The sequence below is a fragment of the Hylobates moloch genome, unplaced genomic scaffold (assembly GCF_009828535.3).
Source record: "Hylobates moloch isolate HMO894 unplaced genomic scaffold, HMol_V3 SCAFFOLD_21, whole genome shotgun sequence".
Lineage (NCBI taxonomy): Eukaryota > Metazoa > Chordata > Mammalia > Primates > Hylobatidae > Hylobates > Hylobates moloch.
In genome coordinates, this window is record NW_026652296.1 from 49,335,829 (window position 1) to 49,357,583 (window position 21,755).

The window sequence follows — 21,755 nt, forward strand, 5'->3', positions numbered from 1 at the left end:
GCAAACAGGAGCAATTATTAGATGGGTGGTGGTGAGGGATGGATAAATCAGAACCACAGAATTAAAGCAGTAAGAGTCCTTGGAGGTCATCCAGGCAAGTGCATTGCAAAGTTTAAGAAGCATAAGAATCACCTAGAGAGACTAGATTTCTGGCCCCACCCAGAGATGATTGGATTCAGTAGGTCAGAAGTAGTGCCATGAATTTGCGTATCTAACAAGCTCACCAGGTGATGTTTTTAGTACCATGTAGCTCAACCCATCCTTTTCCTGATACAAAAATACCTCTTCTTACCACTTAAGTTCCTGTAAAATCACTTGAAAGTTCTATTGGACAACTCCTAAGATAGTTGAAGAAAGGAAATGAATCCTTGCTGGTGACCTATAATGAATTAAGAGCTTTAAATATGTCACTCTGCCCTCACAATAACATGTAATTACCTAGAGTTGTTCCTAGTTTTTGCTTGTTTATTTCTTAAGATGAAACCGAGGCCAAAAATAACTTAGGTGCCTTAGACACTGTCATACAGTAAGAATTTGAACCCAGTCTCTGAGGCCTGAGTTCTTGAATCAGTGATGTTCAATTATATCTGGGAACCCCTACCTCACACCACCTTTTGTTGTTAGACAACTCTAAAAAGTTCGGATACATATTTGTTTGTATACTGAGCTGCAATCTGCCTCCATGGTCCTAGTAATGGCTTCTGGATCTTCCATAGAGTAGAAAAGGACTTAATATCATTTGGTTAGAGACAGGACAATCATTTGCTTTATTGCATGATGGCATAATGGTTAAGTATATAGCCCACAACGTAGAGTTTCTGGGCTCAAATTTTGACTTTCCTGCTTCTTGCTATGTGACTTGGACAAGTTTCTAACTCCTCTGTGCTTCAATTTTCTCAAACCTGTAATATAGGACTAATATTAATACTTTCATTAGAATCTTGTTGGGAGGAGAAAACAGGCAAATGCATGTACAGAGTGACACAGTAATTTTGGCTTTCATAATTTCAATCCATAAAGCCCTTTAAAGTCCTCACAAAGCCTTGAGTAACTGTAGATCTTAAAAATTAGGTCAGATTTTTTCCTACTTATGATATGAATACATTTAGCAGTGTCTTTTAAAAAAATTTCACTGATGATTAGAAGTACTGGGTAAAAAAGAATGTCAAAGGTAAGTGTGCATTTCATAAGCAGGAGACCTGTGTTAAACCAACCAAGGTGCTGCAGAATTATTTTGTTTTCTTGCAGAGGTGATTCTGCTTCTTTTACTTGAAGGCAGAGAGATGGAGTCATTTGTGGTACTAAGTTAGCCTCTTCATGTAAGTCCCAGCCAGGAGCCTCCTAAAATTCTAGGAGAACCAAAAAAGTGGAAGGATCAAAATTACCTAATTACCTAATAATTAAGATATAGAGAAATTGTTACTGCTCTTCAAAAATCATTTTTTAACTAAAGAAATAATATAAATGGTGAGGCAAAGAACACAAGTATTATTTACATCTCCTGCCTTAGATGGGTTGAAAATTTAAAAAGCCTTCAATTTTCCTCCCTTGCCTGTGTCCTTGCCTTTGGCAATGTGACTTTTCAGCTCCTCCTGTCAAAGGATGCAGTCTGCTTCCTCAGCCCTTGAATCTGGGCTTGACCACGTGGCTTACTTTGGCCAATAGGATACAGCAGACACAACACAATGCCAGTACCATGCCTGGGCCCAGAAGACTTCACTCTTCTTGAAATAATTTTGCCACCACCTCATGAATAAGCCCAGGCTACCCTGCTAGAGGGCGAGACACGTGGTCCAGATACTCCATTGCCCCAGACAAGTGAGCAAGGCCATTCAGGACTAGAAAGCCCACAGTCATGTTACCTGGTTACAGACTACTGAGCAAACCTACTCAAGACCATCAGGTCTGGCCTAGAAGAGCAGAACCACTGAGCTTATATATGCACTCACGAGAAATAATAAGGGCTTATTGTTTTATCCTTCTGAGTTTGGGGGTAGTTTGTTTCACAGCAAGAGCTAACTGACATGTCCCCTACAGAGTTTTTCGGAATAAAATAGCAGCAGCAACAACAACAACAACAAAAACCCTATTGAAAGCAATAATAGTACTGCTTATATAGTTTGAACTATAGAAAGCTGTCAATATCCGCCATTTTCGACTGAAAAAAATAGCAATTTCTATGGAACAACCAATTATTAAGCACTTCTCACATGTCGGGCACTATATTTTACATAGATTATTTCATTTAACCTTTACAACTCTATGAAGCAGATACTACTATCCAAATTTTACAAATGAGGAAATACAGGGCTCAACAAACATCCGTTGAAGGTATAAATAAAAGAAGAGGCAGCATCGTTCAAGGTCACATGTTCAACACCTGCTAGGTTAGGAATCGGAGCTTAGGTTGGCTGGATCCCTCTACCAATGCACTTATTATGACAGGAAGCAGACGGTAATGACAGTGACTGCCATCACTAGGCAACAGGCTGTTCTACAACCTCCACATGACTTATCTCATTTAATCATCACATATAATCCTGGGAGGTCAGTGTGATTTATGCATGGGGAAGTCAATGCACTCATAAGTTCAATAATTTAACCAAGGTAATGCAGAAAGTAAACTTCCGGGTCAGAATATGAACCCAGCCGGGGCTCCCAGTCAACTACACATGGCATCTTTTAGGGGAATTGAGGGAGGAGGAATGGAAGAAGAAAACGGAGTTCTTCATAAATAGAACCCTGGTAAACTTTTTACATCTTTTAACCTGACTTAAGTTTCTATTAGCCCAGACACATTGCAGTTTAAGAAAAGAGCTTATAAAGGCTCTTTCTTCCCAAGAGAGTGTGAATAGTGTTTTCTCTATTTCTACATGATAATCATGTGTCACACAGGGATATGCTCTGAGAAATGCATCGTTAGGTGATTTCATCGTTGTGTGAACATCACAGAGTGTATTTTCGCAAACCTAAATGGTAGAGCCTACTACTCACCCAGACTATATGGTGGGTTGCTCCTAGGTTACTATATGGTGTATTTCTCCTAGGTTACAAGCCTGTGCAGCATGTGACTTATTGAATATTGCAGGCAATTGTAACACAATGGTATTTGTGTGTCTAAACATATCTAAACGTGGGAAAAGTGCAGTAAAAACAGGATATTATCATCTTTATAATCTTACGGGAATGCCATCACATATGTGGTCCATTGCTGACAGAAACATGGTTATATAGTACATGACTGTATTATATGTCAACTTTTGGGAAACTGGGTTAATCTCATGGAGACATGGCAGGTGACTCTTCTGTGGGGTCACTGGAGAAGCCCCACAATTCTCTACAGAAGCTAGCCACTGCAGTCTGAGATTTCCCCTATCAGTATGAGACTTCTTAATTAAGGCCTTATCTCCAGAAAGCCCTGAAAGTTAATACTAATTAATTAGTATTACGCAAACTTAAGTTAGGGGACACAAACTAAGGGCCAATAGAGACCTGACGCATTAAGACAACAATGAATGTGGCCTGGTGTAATGCAAGAGGGGATGATGGGGACTGTAGCAAACTAAAGAGTGTATGTCCCTTCGAAATGAGAATGCTGAGACTTAAAGGCAATTATTACCATGGGCAATGACAGACGTTTTCATTTTGCAAAAGAAGACAAAACATTTAGATATTTGTGGGTAATTTTCCTTTAAAATATTACAAGGAAAGAAATAGATTCTAGGGCTGGAATTGGCCTGTAGGAGGTCAGTTTGCAACCCTGTGCTTACATCAATGTATCGCTCTTTAGAGCAGATCTACACCAAGTGTGGTCCCTCAAGATATCAACATCAACATCAACATCACCTGGGAGCTGGGTAAACATGCAGGACCTGAATGGCTGGGAGAGTGACCCAGGTGTCTGGGTTTGACAAGCTCTTCAGGTGATTCTTACATCTATGTGATGGTCCAGAAGCAAAAAAGACCAGCTGTGTAAGGCATAGGGCATCTGAGACAGGGTCTGGACTGATAGGGAAAAAGTCTTCCATCCACAGAGCCAGAAAGAAGAAACAGAAGGGGCCAACAAGACCTGGGAAGGCTCCTGAGAGCTCTGCAGGCAGCACTGTAGCCTGGGCTGCCCAAGGGACCTTGCACAGCCTCAGTTGTTCCTCCTCCAAAGCCAAGATACCAGACTCAAGCCTGGTACCTCCTCCCCTCCCAACTCCTGAGAAAGTGACACTGTGTCCCCATACTTGCAGAGCATTGTCAACGCTAAAGCTGTTCGAAAGCATGTCTTCAAAGTTGTCGCCATTCTCAACTAATTAGTCAAAGGCTTCCATCTGCCTAGTGGCTCACCACACTTTTTATATTAATTTTTGTATGTAAATACAGTGATTCTGGGGAGAAATGATGTCAAGCAGAGTGATAGGTACCTCACTCAAGCCAGAATAGGATGCATCCTTAACATGAAACCTGCAAAGTCCCTAGAAAGATCATGTTGAAATAAGCTTTTGTATTTGGGCTTCTCCGAAGCTTAAAAATAACTTGAAAGTCATAGGAAATGTCTGAGATATATACATGTACAGAAAGGAGATACTGACCTAACCTCCCTGCCATAATCTTAACAGTGTAAGAAACTGCCCACCAAGCCAATCATTGAAAGCACAATTCAATTAATTTTTCCTTCTTTCTTCTTTTATTTCCCCTCAAGTTTTGCTTAGCCATGCAATCTTATTTTATTCTTTCCTTCTTTATATTATTTGCTCCCTTCTTTTTAAAGAAGCTGAGTTATCTTTCAAGAACAAATTCTATTGTAGCAGTGATCTCAAGGACTATGAGGCAGTAGATTAAAACCTGGTAGTCACTTAAAATACTGAGGATGATTTGAAAGAAGAGGTCAATTGTCTAATATTAATTCAGTAATAACTGGAGAGACATTATTCTTATTGCATCCTTCCAGGCAGAACTATTTAGTGCCTTGTGAAGTTCTTTGCCACTCTAAGATGGAGTAAAACAAAAATTGGATGGAGGTCAATTCTAACTCCAGGACTGACCCCATATTCAGATTCTACCTAAAGATATTTTTGAGTTGGAAATTAGACTCAGGGGTCAGGTAATTTCCTTCCCTCCATATCAGATAGCTATTGCGGCAGACAAAATATGCCGACATTTAATGGCTTAAGAAAACAACCATTAAGCTAACAATTCTGTGGGCCTCATCTGTGGTTCTGCTGCTCTGCACTGGGCCTGACGTGTGGCTGTGGCTCCCGTCTTCCTAGTCTAGGACGGGCTCCCTTTCTGTGGACCACAGCTGCCTACATAGACCTCAGCTTTTGGAGAAACTCATAAAGATGGTATGGCAAACACTGTGGGTGCCCTGCCCAGATCCCCAGCGTCCCTTTTGCTGGTTCCTGTGTCCATGCCCCTGTTCAGCAGTGCTTTGCTGCTAAGGGGTGACCAGTACTGAAACCCTCACCAGCACTGAGAACCGGAAGTTGCTGGGAGTGATATCCCCTGGGTGACATGTAGCCAAGAATGTAAAAACCCAGCTCTCTTGCTTTGATGGAGGTAAATTCTTAGGTATAACTGATGCTCCAGAACCTCCCACAGGATGAGGCTGAGGCTGGGAACTTGCCTGAAACTGCACCTTTGCTCAGCCTCTTCCCCTCCCCTGTCTTGTCTTCCTCGCTCCCTCCTGGGATTGCGCCCTTAATAGATCATTGGCTCATGCACCCTTGTCTCAGGGTCCGCTTCCAGAGATCCCCACCTAAGAAAGATGGTCTAACCCACATGTTTTCAAACTGAGCAGAGAGCAGCTTGTTTGTGAGATCTGTATAGTTTCCTGGGCTTTGGTACCAGCTCCAGCCTTTGCTGATCCTCTCTTCCCCCACCCACCTCTCCTTCTCTTCCTTTTCTTCTTTCTCCTCTACTCTCCCTCTCTCTTCCTGCACTTGCCCTTCCGCCTCCCTTTCTCCTCTCCCTCCTCTCCTTCCTCCACCTAGTCCTCTTTTCCTCCCCTCCTCCTCCACCCTCCTTCTCCTCTCTTTCCTCTAACCCTCCCCTTCTCTTCCTTTCTCTCCCGTCTTCTCTCTCTTCTCCCTCCTCTCCCTCTCTCTCCAGCTCATCATCCTCACCATCATCTTTATAATTATGATTATCTCCTCCACGGTCCCTTTCCTCTGAGTCTTCTTCCTTGTACTCATTTCTGTTTGTTTTCACAAGTAAAGACTTGTGAACCAGCGATTTGGCAAAACACACATGTTTGGTGACAGTTGTGAGGTAGCTGCTGCAAGGCATTTCCGTCAGCGGGAATGCCGTCGCGGAGATTCATGGCCCGCGAAACCGGAAGCGCGGCAGCAGCAGCCCTGCTCCTCCAGAGCAATTGCATTGGCGTTGCAGTTCACAGATCTGCGAGGCTTGATGTCTCGAACGGGAGATCAACGTGAAAATACTGTCAGGTTTCTGGAGCTAGGAAGATATTTAAATCACTCCACTCACGTACATCATATTTACGAAAGGAAAAGGAAGGGGGTAGATTATAAATTAGAAGGACCTGAAAGGAAAACTCTGTCCTTTCCAAACTCAGTCTTTTAGGAACTTTCTTCCAAAAGGCTAAGCTCAATGGTAAACACCTTATGTTTGGTTGAGTATACCTTCATTTCTGGCTTTCAAACAGCTATTTGGGGAAAAAAATAATAATGCCTCTTTCAGGAATCCCACCTGTGTTCATCCAGGTCTGCCCAGTACCATGTATCCCCTCCCCAGACCCCACCTAGAGGAAACCGCCAAGTCCAACACTTAAACCAACTGAGAGCTGGAAAAAGTCAACAAAATCACTGCAATTCTCTATTTCTCTCTGTAGATAAAAAAATCTGAGGCCCACAAAGGCAAGGGTTATACAGAGAATCCAAGAAATAGACTAAGGGCCAGCACTGGTCTGAGAGCCAAGAATCCCAGGTCAGAGGCTCAGAGCTACTAAAAGTTTCCTTTGTGACCTCACTTTACCTTTTGAACCTCAATATGGTTGATCTCAAAAATAGCCACAGTGGTACACACCTCTTTATATCAACACACTTTGCATGTGACTCTGCTGTGTCTCTTATCAAAATGTGGATCTGTTTCCTGGTCCCTTTTTCTGGGCTGGTCTTGTGATTTGCTTTGGCCAATAGAATGCAGCAGATGTGACAGTATGCCAGTTTAGGACTTGGCCTCAGAGGTTTTGCACACTAAGGTTTCCTTACTTGGCACCCTCCCAGTCACCACATTGAAAGTTCAGGCCAGCCTCCGAGAAGATGACAGGCCATATGCAGCAGAGATGAGCCACTCAGCTGAGGCCATCCTAAACCAGCCATTTCCCAGCTGAGCAGAAGCTGCCCACAAATGTGCAAAGTTAGCCCAGGAAGACAATAAAAGCTGTCCAGTTATACTCATCCTAAATTTGTAACTCACAGTATCATAAGCTAAATAAAGGATTATTATTTCAAGCCACAGTCTTGGGGTGGTGTGTTATGTAGCCAAATTTAACTGACATACTTGGTTTTTTCATCTGTACAACAAAGGGATGAGACACATATCTATCTCATTTTTCAGGTACAGTTCTAAAAATCAAGTCCACGGAGGGTTAAGCCCTGGTGCCAAGCTGTCCAACATGGTAGCCAGCAGCCACATGTGTCTGTGTAAATGCAAACTCAATTAATTGAAATTAAATAAAAGTGAAAATTCCGTTCTTCAGTCACACTAGATGCATTTCGAGTGTTTACTAGTCACACAGGGCTGGTGGCCACTGTCCAGGAAGCACAGTCACGGAACATTCCCACCATCTCTCACAGGTGTGTTGGACATTGCCGTTCTGGAGCCACAATGCAGGCCGGTGTCAGAGCTGAAATTAGAGGTCAGACCTCTGGACCACCGCTCCAACGCTGCCTCCCCAACGGCATCCGGCTCTTCGGAGGCTACCCCTCGCGTTGCCTTTGAAAATTTCAAATCTATATTTTTAGTCTTCTGCTTTAACTAAAATATCTAAATCACCAAGGAGTCACGGAATTGACTGCAAACATGTTCAGTATTTTCATAAGAGAGTAGGGAGTGCAGCTCTTAACGAGGTAGGTGAAGCCTCCAGACTGATGCCAAGGCTTCCTTCCTTCGGGGGACTGCCCTAGTTTTTATTTTAAGCTTTTTTTTTTCAGTGTTGATAAGGTTGATAGCTAACTTTATCTGCATTCAACCCTTAACAAGGATTGATGGATTGATTTTTTTTTTTATGTGTGTGTGTGTATATGTAGGAGCTTTCCTCCCAATTCTCTTTCCACTTTTTCTTTTCCCGTCTCCAATGCTCAGGGCTTCCTCTGACTTCAAAGAACTAAAAAAGACTCAGAGGAAAAGGGGTATCTGACCTAATTAAGTGCATAGATTGAGATTTTCATTCTTGGTTAATAAAAAATTCCCTTTTCTTCACAAGCCTTGTTCTGGTTTCCTGGATAAAGGGGACTTGGAGAACTGCCTTCATGCTACTCCTTGGAAAAGCATTGCCCCTGCCAGAAGCCTGGGGCAGGGAGGGTACAGGAGTTCATGGGACAGCAGAGGCAGGAGGGGGCCACTGAGGGCGGTGGTCGAGGAACTGCTGTGCCTCAGTTTGAGCCCCAGCCTGGCTACCTCCTACCTCCAGTGGATTCCTAGTCTAATTACTTCATCTTTCTGTGTTTCAGGTTTCACATTCGCAAAGTGAGGATGGCAACTGTTCTTACCAGTAAGGGTTTGATAACTGAATACACGGAAGCCTGGAGAAAAGTGCCTGTCACCAAAAAGAGCTCAGGACAGTCATAGTGGACCTGTCAGTGCTCTGTGCAGGTCCTTGGGGACCTAAGGTACTGGTTGTGCACATGCATCCTCTGGCTCCCATGTGTTTTGCTGCCAACAGCTTGCACCTGAAACTTTCTTCAGAGGCTTCCCTTGTGCCCCCAGAGCCACTTTATCTGCACAGACAGACAGGGAGCCCAAGTGCCAGGTGTTATCCCAAGCAGGTGGTTGCTGATGGGGGCAGGAGTTAGGAAGCCCAGTGCCCTTGCATTCAGACAGACGAACTATGAAGTGTTACCTACACTCCAGAGCTCCCCTCAGGACCAGGCTGAGGCTGGGGCCATGTCTATAACTGCTTAGTTGCATAATTTCTTCTTCCTTTCTCTCCTGCTTCCCCACTTCCAGGTCCTCCTGAGAACAGTTGCTCCATAAGCCACTGGAACAGGAATCTTTATGTCAGGCTCTGCTTCTGGGGAACCAAACCTAAAACTGTAGTAACTATCATGATTTTACTATCACAACAATTATTATTACTGCAGTCATATTTTAAAAAGTGATTTGGGCTCCTAAAGAAGATGATAATTTCTCCAAATGTGCAAAACTCAGCACTTTTCAAAGCACACTCGCTTTTCCCTATTTCAGTACGTTGTTATTACTAGGCTCTCTGGGGAGAAAGAAATTAAGTGAAAAATCTGATCCATCCTCTTTTCTCTTCCCACTGCCAGCTCCTTCCAGCGTGGCAAGGACCTCCTCTGCATCAGTACAGATATCCCACCTGATGTAACTGAGCTTGATCTTCTCCTGGTTCTCTTCCAATTTCCAACTCCTGGGCCCTGGGCTGCACACCCGCCAACATGTCTCACCCTTAGAAAGACAAACCCTAAAAACAGACTCCTACAGACCCTGGATAGCAGAGGTTCTCAATCTTAGGCCTACTTGGAAATCTCTTGGAGAGCTGATTACAACCCACATTTCTGGGCCTTACTCTAGAGATTGAGATCCATCAGGTTGGAAGGGAGCTCATGGCATATCTAACAAACTATTAGGTGACGCTGCTGCAGCTATCATGCATATCCGATTGGAGTAGCACTGGCCTCAAAGACACTCAGCTCCTTGTGGAGGAACATAGCTGGAGGGGGCCAGAGAGGGACTGTTTCTGTGCAGGGCTCAAAGCAGGGCAATAATATTTCTGGCCAGGCAAGGACATCTACTGTCATGTCAGGGGTGTATGAAAGGCAGGGTTTGCAAGATGGCAAAAGCATATTGTATTCATTTCCTGTTGCTGCTGTAACAAACGACCAACCAACAGCAGCTGAAAGCAGCGTTAAATATATGACACTACAGTTCTGGAGGTATATAGTCTGAAATGAACCTGAAGCCAAAGGCTTTGGTAAAGAACCCATTCCTTGTCTTCTCCAGCTCAGGACCAGGCTGAGGCTGCCCACATTCCTTGGCTCCTGGCCACATCACTCTGACCTCTGCTTCCATTATCATAGCTGCTACTCTAAATCCTACCTCCCTCTTATAAAGATGCTTGTGATTACACTGCGTCCATCCAAATAATCTCCCCATCTTAGGAGTAATCTGCCCCATCTCAAGATCCTTAATTTATTCATATCTGTAAAGTTCCTTTTGCCATTTAAGGTAACATTCATATGTTCCAGGGATAAGGACGTGGGCATCTGTCGGAGCTTTGGAGCTATTTGCAAACATGGTCTCACCTCTTCCTTTATAAAGCGACACATCTTTCCTTCAAATGCTTCCAGACACCAGGCCATACTCCACCCACTACCTAACTATGTCTACGGCTGACAGAATTTGCAGGTCCTGATGGCTCCCTGCTTTCCATTCCTCCCCCCACCTCACTGATTACGGTATTTCTCCTTACTTATAAAAGCCCTATTCTTTTCCCTTTTTCCCTAAGGCTCCCCCAGTTCTCTCTACCTAGAAGTTATGATCAGAGGCATCACTGCAAACGTATTAATTCTCTCCTAGCTTCATCTGCCTTGGTTTTGAAGCTGTGCTTAGCTGCAAGTTGTTCAAGGAAGAGACCACAGGCTCTTCTTGTTCCTTTGCTTTCTTTCCAACCCAGCGTAGCCATAGTAGGCCCACGTGGCTGATAAATACTCGGGGATGGAAATGTTATTAGATGAGTGTTGTGTGGTTTCCTTTTCCTGCCTGATGTTCCTAAGTGACTGTTTTTCAGGTAGCTTGAGGTACTCACTCCATGATGTGCTAATTGCAAAATGGTTCTATTCTTTCCTGATTTGTGTCTACACTCTTCGCAATCTGCCCTTGTCATTTCATTGCCATAGGTCCCAGACTGAACAAGAGTCCTATTTTTGTATAAGAAATATATGAACCGTCTACATGTCTACAGACATTTCTACATAGGAAATGTCTCCTCTCTGTAAGAGAGACATTTCTAGCCTGCAAATGTCTCATAGGTGGCTACCAGAATACATTCAAAATTAGAAAAAAAAGTTACTTTCCATTTCAGACTTCCAGGATAGTTTGCAATACTAGATTTGACTGGAAGGGAGCATAAGAAGACCTTGTGGGATGCTGTTATCTGGGTGCTGGTTGCACTGAGTGGGTTTAGTTTGTAAAAACTTCACTGAACTGTACACTTGACATTTTACCCTTTCCTGTAGGTGTATTATACTTTAATTAAAAGTTAAAATAAAGGTCTGGCACGGTGGCTCATGCCTGTAATCCCAGCACTTTGGGAGGCCAAGGCAGGTGGACCATGAGGTCAGAAGTTCAAGACCAGCCTGGCCAAGATGGTGAAACCCCATCTCTACTAAAAATATAAAAATTAACCAGGCATGTTGGCGGGAACCTGTAATCCCAGCTACTCGAGAGGCTGAGGCAGGGGAACTGCTTGACCCTGGAGAAGGAGGTAGCAGTGAGCCGAGATCATGCCACTGCACTCCAGCCTAGGAGACAGAGCAAGACTCCATCTCAAAAAGAAAAAAAAAAAAAAAAAGTTAAAATAAAATGAGGCAAAATGAGGCTCTTGTTCAGTTTGGACCTATGACCATGACATGATACAAACTGAAGGGTGTTATGAATTCAACTCTCTACTCCAAAGCCTAAGATAAAAGGGAGAGTTAGGCACTCACCAATCAGCCGTAGTTTCCTTTCATCCCCATTGTCCTACATTTGATCCGTTATCTTAGTTGCTTGTTTCCTCCAGGTATCTGAGTGGGTCAAGTATTAAAGAATGTCTCTTGTCAAGGCATGTTATGGAAGTATCTTCTACTTAGATTACTGGCTTGTGTTCACTCATCTCAAGTTTCTAGCTCTTTCTCTTTTAACTATTTTGGCAGTAACAATTGGGTCACTCTACCAGAGTGTGAAGTAGAAAGGCAGCTTCCTAATGAGGGATCTCACTTCCCAGCTGTCCTTGCATCCAGGTATGACCAAATGACCAGGTATCTCCCACAAACCATGAGTGGAAGCGATGCGTGTCCCTTCTTTTTCAGGTCTTGGGTTAAGAAGCAATTGAGGCTGATCTACAAAGACTCCAAGGCCCAAGCTATGGAGGCTGGACAGAATCTGGGGTCATGAATCCACATGCAATGAACAGCCTTCTGCTGATGGGAACACACAAATTGGACTCTTAGGTGAGTAAGCAATAACATTCTATTTTGACAAGCCACTGAAATACATTCGTTTCTGTTGCTAGAGTTACCCTGATTAATACGCTATTGCATCCTATGGTTATTCATGCATTCACTCATTCAATAAATATTCATGAAATCCTCTCACATGCAAGGCACTGTGCCAGCTTTCTGTCTTCAAGGATCTCAGACACTGGCTTAAAAATAAGGGCAGGCTACTAATGTTTGTTTGCCTTATTATGTGGCAGACTATGCGTAAGTTACTTTACATAAGGTAACACATTTGATCATCACATGAATTTTATAATATAGGCATGATCATCCCTAACTTATTAATAAAGAATTTAAGGCTCACAAAGTCTGAGAAACTAGAAATTGTTTTACTTAAATACCTGTGTTTTCCCAGTACATAATACTGCTTCCTAGAAGGGTGGTAAGACACATGCATAAAAACTGTTGGACAAGTTATTGGGGATTAAATGGCATAAGAGAGTAATGCTTAAAAGCTATAGATGTTTAGACACCACTAGCTATTTTGATATCACAGTCACACTTACCCCAGGCAACACTGTCCATAGCCTCATCGACTTCTGTCTGTGTTCTAGTTGAGCCCCATCCTTGACTTCTCTGACAATGAAGCTTTTGGGGTCAGAAAGGTCCATATTAGGAACCAAAAAAGAGCCCGCATTGCCAAGTCAATCCTAAGCCAAAAGAACAAAGCTGGAGGCATCACGCTACCTGACTTCAAACTATACTACAAGGCTACAGTAACCAAAACAGCATGGTACTGGTACCACAACAGAGACATAGATCAATGGATCAGAACAGAGCCCTCAGAAATAATGCCGCGTATCTACAACTATCTGATCTTTGACAAACCTGACAAAAACAAGCAATGGGGAAAGGATTCCCTATTTAATAAATGGTGCTGGGAAAACTGGCTAGCCATATGTAGAAAGCTGAAACTGGATCCCTTCCTTACACCTTATACAAAAATTAATTCAAGATGGATTAAAGACTTACATGTTAGACCTAAAACCATAAAAACCCTAGAAGAAAACCTAGGCAATACCATTCAGGACATAGGCGTGGGCAAGGACTTCATGTCTCAAACACCAAAAGCAATGGCAACAAAAGCCAAAATTGACAAATGGGATCTCATTAAACTAAAGAGCTTCTGCACAGCAAAAGAAACTATCATCAGAGTGAACAGGCAACCTACAGAATGGGAGAAAATTTTTGCAACCTACTCATCTGACAAAGGGCTAATATCCAGAATCTACAATGAACTCAAACAAATTTACAAGAAAAAAACAAACAACAACCCCATCAAAAAGTCGGCGAAGGACATGAACAGACACTTCTCAAAAGAAGACATTTATGCAGCCAAAAAACACATGCAAAAATGCTCATCATCACTGGCCATCAGAGAAATGCAAATCAAAACCACAATGAGATACCATCTCACACCAGTTAGAATGGCCATCATTAAAAAGTCAGGAAACAACAGGTGCTGGAGAGGATGTGGAGAAATAGGAACACTTTTACACTGTTGGTGGGACTGAAAACTAGTTCAACCATTGTGGAAGTCAGTGTGGCGATTCCTCAGGGATCTAGAACTAGAAATGCCATTTGACCCTGCCATCCCATTACTGGGGATATACCCAAAGGACTATAAATCATGCTGCTATAAAGACACATGCACATGTATGTTTATTGTGGCACTATTCACAATAGCAAAGACTTGAAACCAACCCAAATGTCTATCAATGATAGACTGGATTAAGAAAATGTGGCACATATACACCATGGAATACTATGCAGCCGTAAAAAAATGATGAGTTCATGTCCTTTGTAGGGACATGGATGAAACTGGAAAACATCATTCTCAGTAAACTATCAGAAGTACAAAAAACCAAACACCGCATGTTCTCACTCATAGGCGGGAATTGAACAATGAGAACTCATGGACACAGGAAGGGGAATATCACACTCCGGGGACTGTTGTGGGGTTGGGGGAGGGGGGAGGGACAGCATTAGGAGATACACCTAATGCTAAATGACGAGTTAATGGGTGCAGCAAACCAACACGGCACATGGATACATATGTAACAAACCTGCACATTGTGCACATGTACCCTAAAACCTAAAGTATAATAATAATAAAAAAAGAAAGGTCCATATTAGCCACCAAAGTGTGATGTGGCAAAAAGCACCAAGCATAAGGACTCAGTCAATCAGAAACTGCTACATTCTTGCTGCACATAGGTGACTCCTCCATGTGTTGCTTTCCTAAAATTCACTTTCTCTCTCTACAGAAGCATCTTGGTAAAGCCTGTCCTCCCTTCCTCCCAGAATATGGGGAGCTGGATGAGACTGCATTGAAAATGTATAAAACCATAGAAAGTATAAATCAGTTTTGTTAATTATCCTCGTTCATTCACTCAACAAATAATAATTCAACACCTCCTCTCTTTCTGATGATATGCTCAAATTTTCTCTGTATCTTAATTAAATTTTGGGCACAATCTACTCAGAAATATTCTCAGAATCCTATCTTGGCTGTAAAATCAGAGGCTTGGCATAGCCTTAGATGTAAATACCAAGGGAAAAAAAAATCGCACGCAGTTAACAGTACACAAAATCTTCAGATCTGAGACCTTTCACCATGATTGGATTAGAGTTTGGCAGAGGTGGACAACCCATGGACTTCCAGGCTCCCTGTTTTAGTTAAAAGAGATACAAATTGCTTCCCCAGTGCATCTTTGCAGGGGAAGCTCCAGAATAAAATGCTGAGATCACATGAATTCATCTCCAAGCAGAAACCTGAGGCAGATGCCATTTTTTTTCATATCATTTTAATGGGCTTGATTTAAAAAGGCAGCAGCATGTTTGTGCTGAGGTCCTTGATATTTTACCTTGGTTTCCATAATGACTCTATGATTGAAGAATATGCCGACTAAGAACCAAATGTTACTTAGATATTTAAGGTTCCGTTTTGCATAGTTACCCAACCTTCTCTTTTATATACAGCTTTGCTTTTTGACCGGCTCAGAAAAAAATTTTCTGTTTTATTCATTGGAGAGTCAACAAATATTTGTCTGAGCACCCGTTAAGTGCCAGGCACTGAGCAGGGCCCTGGGGAAAACTGTGATATGCAGGTAGGAGTCATTGCTCATGCTGTGTAAGGAGCTTGACTTTGAGGCTGCCAAAGATGCTTCTCTATCTTTTAATTTGCCCATGATCTCCTAGACAATGGACTCCTTGAAGACAGTCTAAGTTCTACCTATTGCAATGTCCCTAGTGAGAACTACAATGCCTGTCTTGTGGTGTGGGTTTGGTGCTGAGCACATACGTATTGAATGAATAACTGAATGTTTGACAGGATAGTTTGCCTGAATATTATAAAGGAACAGTCTACTTTATATTTCATACAAATAGCCTCAATTTTGTTGCCAAGAGCCTAGAGATAAAGAATAAAAGGACTGAAATACTCTCTCAAAAACTCTTATTTCTGTTCTACAAGGGAAAATGCATTTGTCTATTTATTCATTCAACAAATACTTATTGACTGTCTACTATATGCCAAGAGTGTTCTAGGTCTAAGGCAGACAAGCTCATGCAAGAGCAGAGCTAACCCACATTTAAGTAGGAAGGATAGGCTATAAATAAATAAATCAACAAATAAATAATGCAGTATTTTGACAGTGATAAGTAGTACTATTTAATATAAGAAATAAACGAGGAGATCTGATCACTATTGAATCACAACAAATCACCCCAGAAGTAAATGGCATCGAATAACCAGTTTATTATGCTCACAGATTGTGTCAGGTCAAAATTTGGACAAGGCACATTGAGAATAGATTGTCTCTATCACAATATCCAGAGTCTCAGCTGGGAAGATCCTAAGGCTGGGGTGCTTGACCCCTGGGGGCTGGAATAATCCATCAGAAGGCCCCTCATACTCATCTGGTGGTGATGCACATGGACTGCTGACTGGAACATCTCCACGTGACCTTTCTATGTAGTTTGGGCTTCCTCCAAGCATGGTGGCCTCAGGGTAGCCTGTTTTCATACATGCTGGTTAAGAGTTCCAAAAGCAAGAGTCCCAGCAATCAATGCAGGGCCTCTATGCCATTAACAGCTGGACATCATAAGTTATGGGAGTTACGCGGTGTCATTTCTGCTGCGTTTCATTGGTGTCAACAGTCTTCAAGGTTAGCCCAGATTCAAGATGTAAGGGCTTGGACTCTATCATGGTTTAAAACTACCACACAGGCTTATGTGACCAGGAAGTTAGGGAAGGTTACTCGCAAAAGGTCAATTTTGACCTAAGATGTAAGTGACAAGAAAGCCATCCATATAACAATATAGAGGAAATAATTTTCAAACAGAGAATATCATATCCAAAGGTCCTCAGATAAAGCCATCTGGGGTGGGAAGCCATGCCTTTAGTGAGCTTAAGGCTCGTTTGCACACGGCCCCCAGTTTGGAGACAATGCCAGCCAACCACAGAGGGACAATCCGGGATTATCAAGCTCATGCTTACTCAGGCTGTAAGCCTGGATGGGCTATTCCATAATTCTAGAATATTCATGATAGGAGAGCAAAGGCTCACTGTCCTTGTAAAAGAGGTTTCAACTGCATCTCCTCTGAAGTGACAATTCTTGTGTACCTTTATATCCAGAAGAGGAAACAAAATAACTAGGGTTCTGTCAGACTTGTGCAAAGGTCAGGTCTCCTCAAAGATACATTAGGAGGAAGGCCAGCCTGGCAGCTTCTCAATGCCCCAATCTAAAAGATGCACCAAAGACATTTCTAGAAACAAAATTGTTTTAAAAATCAATGCCACAACTTTATTTACCAGAATTCCTCAATGGAGAAGGAAGCATCCTTCCCCTGTGATGTCTCTCTCAAGGAGAGGGGAGACCATCAGCGTGACCCTCTGGGCCTTTCTCGCCAAGGTAAGTGGAACATTTTTGGAGCAAAAACTGGCATTGCCTAGCCCAGCCCCTTCTCTGTCTTTCTTGGAATCGAGCTGCTTATAAGAAGCAAGCATTTAGGCCGGGCGCGGTGGCTCACGCTTGTAATCCCAGCACTTTGGGAGGCCGAGGTGGGCGGATCACAAGGTCAGGAGATCGAGAACACGGTGAAACCCCATCTCTACTAAAAAAATACAAAAAAATCAGCCGGGCGTGGTGGCGGGCGCCTGTAGTCCCAGCTACTCGGAGAGGCTGAGGCAGGAGAATGGCGTGAACCCGGGAGGCGGAGCTTGCAGTGAGCCGAGATCGCGCCACTGCACTCCAGCCCGGGTGACAGAGCGAGACTCCGTCTCAAAAAAAAAAAGCAGCAAGCATTTGCTCAACCCCTTATAGCAAGGAGGTCTAACTCAGTCCATCCGACCGTGTCTGAGATTAAATCTCAGTCTGAGGCTCAGTATCCAGAAACCCACTTTCCCACAGATATAAGCCGTGTCCTCCAATATCAGCTTTATTTTAGAAAATCCGTCTCTGTCTGCAATGTTTAATCTTACTTCTCAGTTGTTTCAGAACTTGAGAGGAAATGAGAGATATTCTTTACTGGCTCCATCCTGAAAAACTGTAGCAACCAGAGAACTAGTCCAGGAACCTCAAGGAACATAAAGGAAGTGTCACTGATGGATCGTAATAACAAACAGCAAAGCTTGGGATGTGTCTGCAGCATGGGCCACGGCACATTCTTGTGAACAGAGCAAGTTGCAGATGTCTGTGTTGGTCATGGGACTTGGCTTTATCACTTTGCAGTTGGGCCCTTAGCTACTATGATGCAGGCAGGGAGCTTGAAGTCTAAAGTGCCAGCTTCACAGGCTTTCACCCTTGTGGAGGCTTTGTCTACAGGTGAAGGTGTATTTGTGGAGGCAAGGCTGTGAGCAAAAGTGAGTGCTTCGGCGAAGATGCTGACCTTTGGGTTTCTCCAAGGCACAAGCTTAATTATATGGCAGGTGGCCAGTGAGCATCAACCAATCGAAGGGGTCCAGACAAACAAATGCTCTTCTGGCCTTTGCAAGGAGGAGTCTCAGTAAAGGCATGGGCTGCGTGGTGTCCTTGGGAAAATCTGAAGATTCTATGGTGCAGGCTACTGCAGCTTGTTCTCATAAAGCATCTGTGCTGGCCTCACCATGCATCTAAGGGCCACTTGGGGAAGAGTACTTCGATGGCTGCAGTCCAGTAACAAGCCATGGTCACTATGTCAGTTATATAATGCTATGTAACAAACTTGACAACGTTATGGCTTAATCGCTGCTTATTATTTTTCATGAGTTTACAGATTGGATGGACAGTTTTGCTGGTCTGGGCTTAGCTTGGCTGAGCTCGGCTGAGCTTGCTCATGTGTTCAGCTGTGGGCTAACTGGTCACTTAGGATGGCCTTAGCTGGATGACTTGTCTCTGCTCCGCGTGTTTCTTGGAGGCCTTCAGCAGGGTAGCCTGGGCTTGTTCTCACAATAGTAGCAAAGATTATAGAGAGGAAGTAAAAATGTACAAGTGCTTTTTTTGGTTCACACCATTCTCTGCCTCACCTCTCGATCCTGCAAGTAGGCACCCGCCACCACCCGGTAATTTTTTGTATTTTATAGAGATATCTCCTGACCTCGTGATCCGCCCGCCTCGGCCTCCCAAAGTGCTGGGATTACAAGCGTGAGCCACCGCGCCTGGCCTACAAGTGCTTTTTACAGTCCCTCTTTGCATCCCATTTGCTTACTGTCCAATTGGCCAAAGCAGATTGCATAGCCAAGCACAGAATCAATATAAGTATTTAATTCAATCAAGCTACCTCTGTCACTAACCTGTGTTTTAAGGTGGTAGGACCTGTTAGCTGTAGGGCTGTGGCTGTGTTGAATGGGAGGCTGGCTGGGGCTAGAGTGAATAACTGAAGACAACCAAGGAGAGACTGAGCACCTTCACCAGTCGCCTTCCCCTCTGCCATTTCTCCTTACAACAGGCTTCAATACTGACACAACGTTTACGGAATACCATGTTGAAGGTAAGATGTTATGAGCTTACCTCAGTGCCTACACTGCTTCATCCAGTCCTGGCTCTCCTCTGTGCCTGAATCCAACACAGAGTCATGAAATCCCCAGGTACGTGACTGACAGCAAAGGCTTTGGAGAGGGCATAGCCTGAATCCTGTGCCAGTTCCAACCTAACTGACTTAATGCCTTCAAGTTCACTTTCCTCATTTTTAAAAAGGGGGAGGAGGGAAAGCACTCCCTCCCTGTCAGAAAGAAATTGGACAATGGACAACACAGGGCACTGAGTAAATGCTCAATAAATTATAGCATTTACCATTGTTATGATTATCTAAGAGGGCAATGTAAATTTCCTCAAGGGTGGACAGAGGGAGAAAGGAGTAGGGCAAAGCAACTCCATTAACAATGACAGCTATTAATGGAGCAGATTCATCCACAGTAGAAAGGGCTTGATGTATATTTAAGCAAACAGCCTCTACTGGGATGCAGGAAGAAACACTGTTCTCAGGAGGGAGAAGAAGGCATGTTTTTGGCTGATGATAGTTCATGAAAGAAAGCTGACTGGTTGATTTGAGATGGGTACTGCCCCGCCCCCCACTTTCCAACCCTCTAATGTCATCCCCCTCCAGGAGAGCTTTGATGAAAAAGACCACAGGGACTGGGTCTTTAGGTCTGGGGCATCTAAGGAGTAATGATACTCTAGGTTCACTCTTTTTCCTACTTCTGAAAAGCTGAGGCCGAAAGACCTGAGCAGCCACAGAAAGTAGATACACAGCTTCTGATATTGGATAGGACTTAGGTCAATCCCGTTAATAAATGACATAGGGATTTGATTATATGGCTACCACAAATAAGCATGTATATCGTGCCTGCATGAGGCCAGGAGGAGCCATTCACATGATAGTCTATAGAAACAGTGCTTCCAGGCTTCATGTGGTGCACAAACCACACAGCTACGCATGGTTGCCCTGCTTAGGTAGAAACATGTAAATTATAGAGCTAACGTGGAAATTCTCAGACACCTGTTGGTATCAGCCCTTTGTCTTTGAAACATTGACAACTTTCTCTAGACTAGACCTAATGGCAAACCTGATGCAAAATTTGGAACAGTCAATTTGCCTTCCTGAGAATTAGGACGGACCTGAAATTGTGTATGATCTCTTATCCCCTTTCAGTATTTCCATCCTGGTTTGGTTCCTAACACAGCAAAAAGAAACTGTCACCCTTTACCTTCAGCGTTGTACCATTTGGTTTTATTGCTGCTGTTGATGCTCCAATTGTACTCTAAAGTTTTAGAAATCCATTTATTATTTAAATGAATGAATCGTGGGCCAGGCAGGGTGGCTCATGCCTGTAATCCCAGCACTTTGGGAGGCCAAGGTGGGTGGATCACCTGAGGTCAGGAGTTTGAGAGCAGCCTGCCCAACATGGCGAAACCCCGTCTCTATTAAAAATACAAAAAATTACCTGGGCGTAGTGGCAGGCGCCTGTAATCCCAGCTGCTCGGGAGGCTGAAGCAGAAGAATTGCTTGAACCCAGAGGGTGGAGGTTGCAGTGAGCCGAGATCACGCCACTGCACTCCAGCCTGGGGAACGACAGCAAAACTCTGTCTCAAAAACAAACAAACAAAATATATGTATGTGTGTGTGTGTGTGTGTGTGTGTGTGTGTAAATGAATCGTGAACAGTGTTGAACCTCAATGCTTAGAAAACATGTATCCCAAAGTCCTTTGTGAATCTAGGCATTTTCAAATACTACTGAAGCTATAATTATCAAACTGGATGGGGAGGGTGTAAGCTCCATGCCCCCCAGAGAGTTTTCTTGGAATCTTGAAGAACTGTGAACTGCACAGTTTAAGAAAGTGTATTCAACATACCAGTAGTATTTGTAATAAAAGTCTTAGAACACAGAGGTCAGCAAAAACCTTAACTGGTGGGAATAGAGAGAAAACAAACTGAGATAGCATTTTAGAAGACATAAGTTAAAAAAAGAAAAGTTTGAGGAACTGTCTACTGAAACATGTAATTTTTCCCATAACAGACAGTAAATTATAACTGAAAATTGTAAGTGACGCTTTCAGACTCTTGAATATTCCATAAGTATAGGACTAAAGTCACAGATATGAACTTCTGTTGAATAAGGTATTTCACTCTGTAATTTATGTGAAACTTTGACTTTCTTAAAAAGAACTGCCTCCTACATATCTTTCATTCTCTTCACTTTCATTGACATTCCAGCAGCCAAATTTCTTGGGGGAGGAGCCATTTTAAGGGAGAAGCAAAGCTATTGTTTTGTTGAATTGCAGTATTATTTATTTCTGTTTTCTATTGTTTAAAATTTCATGG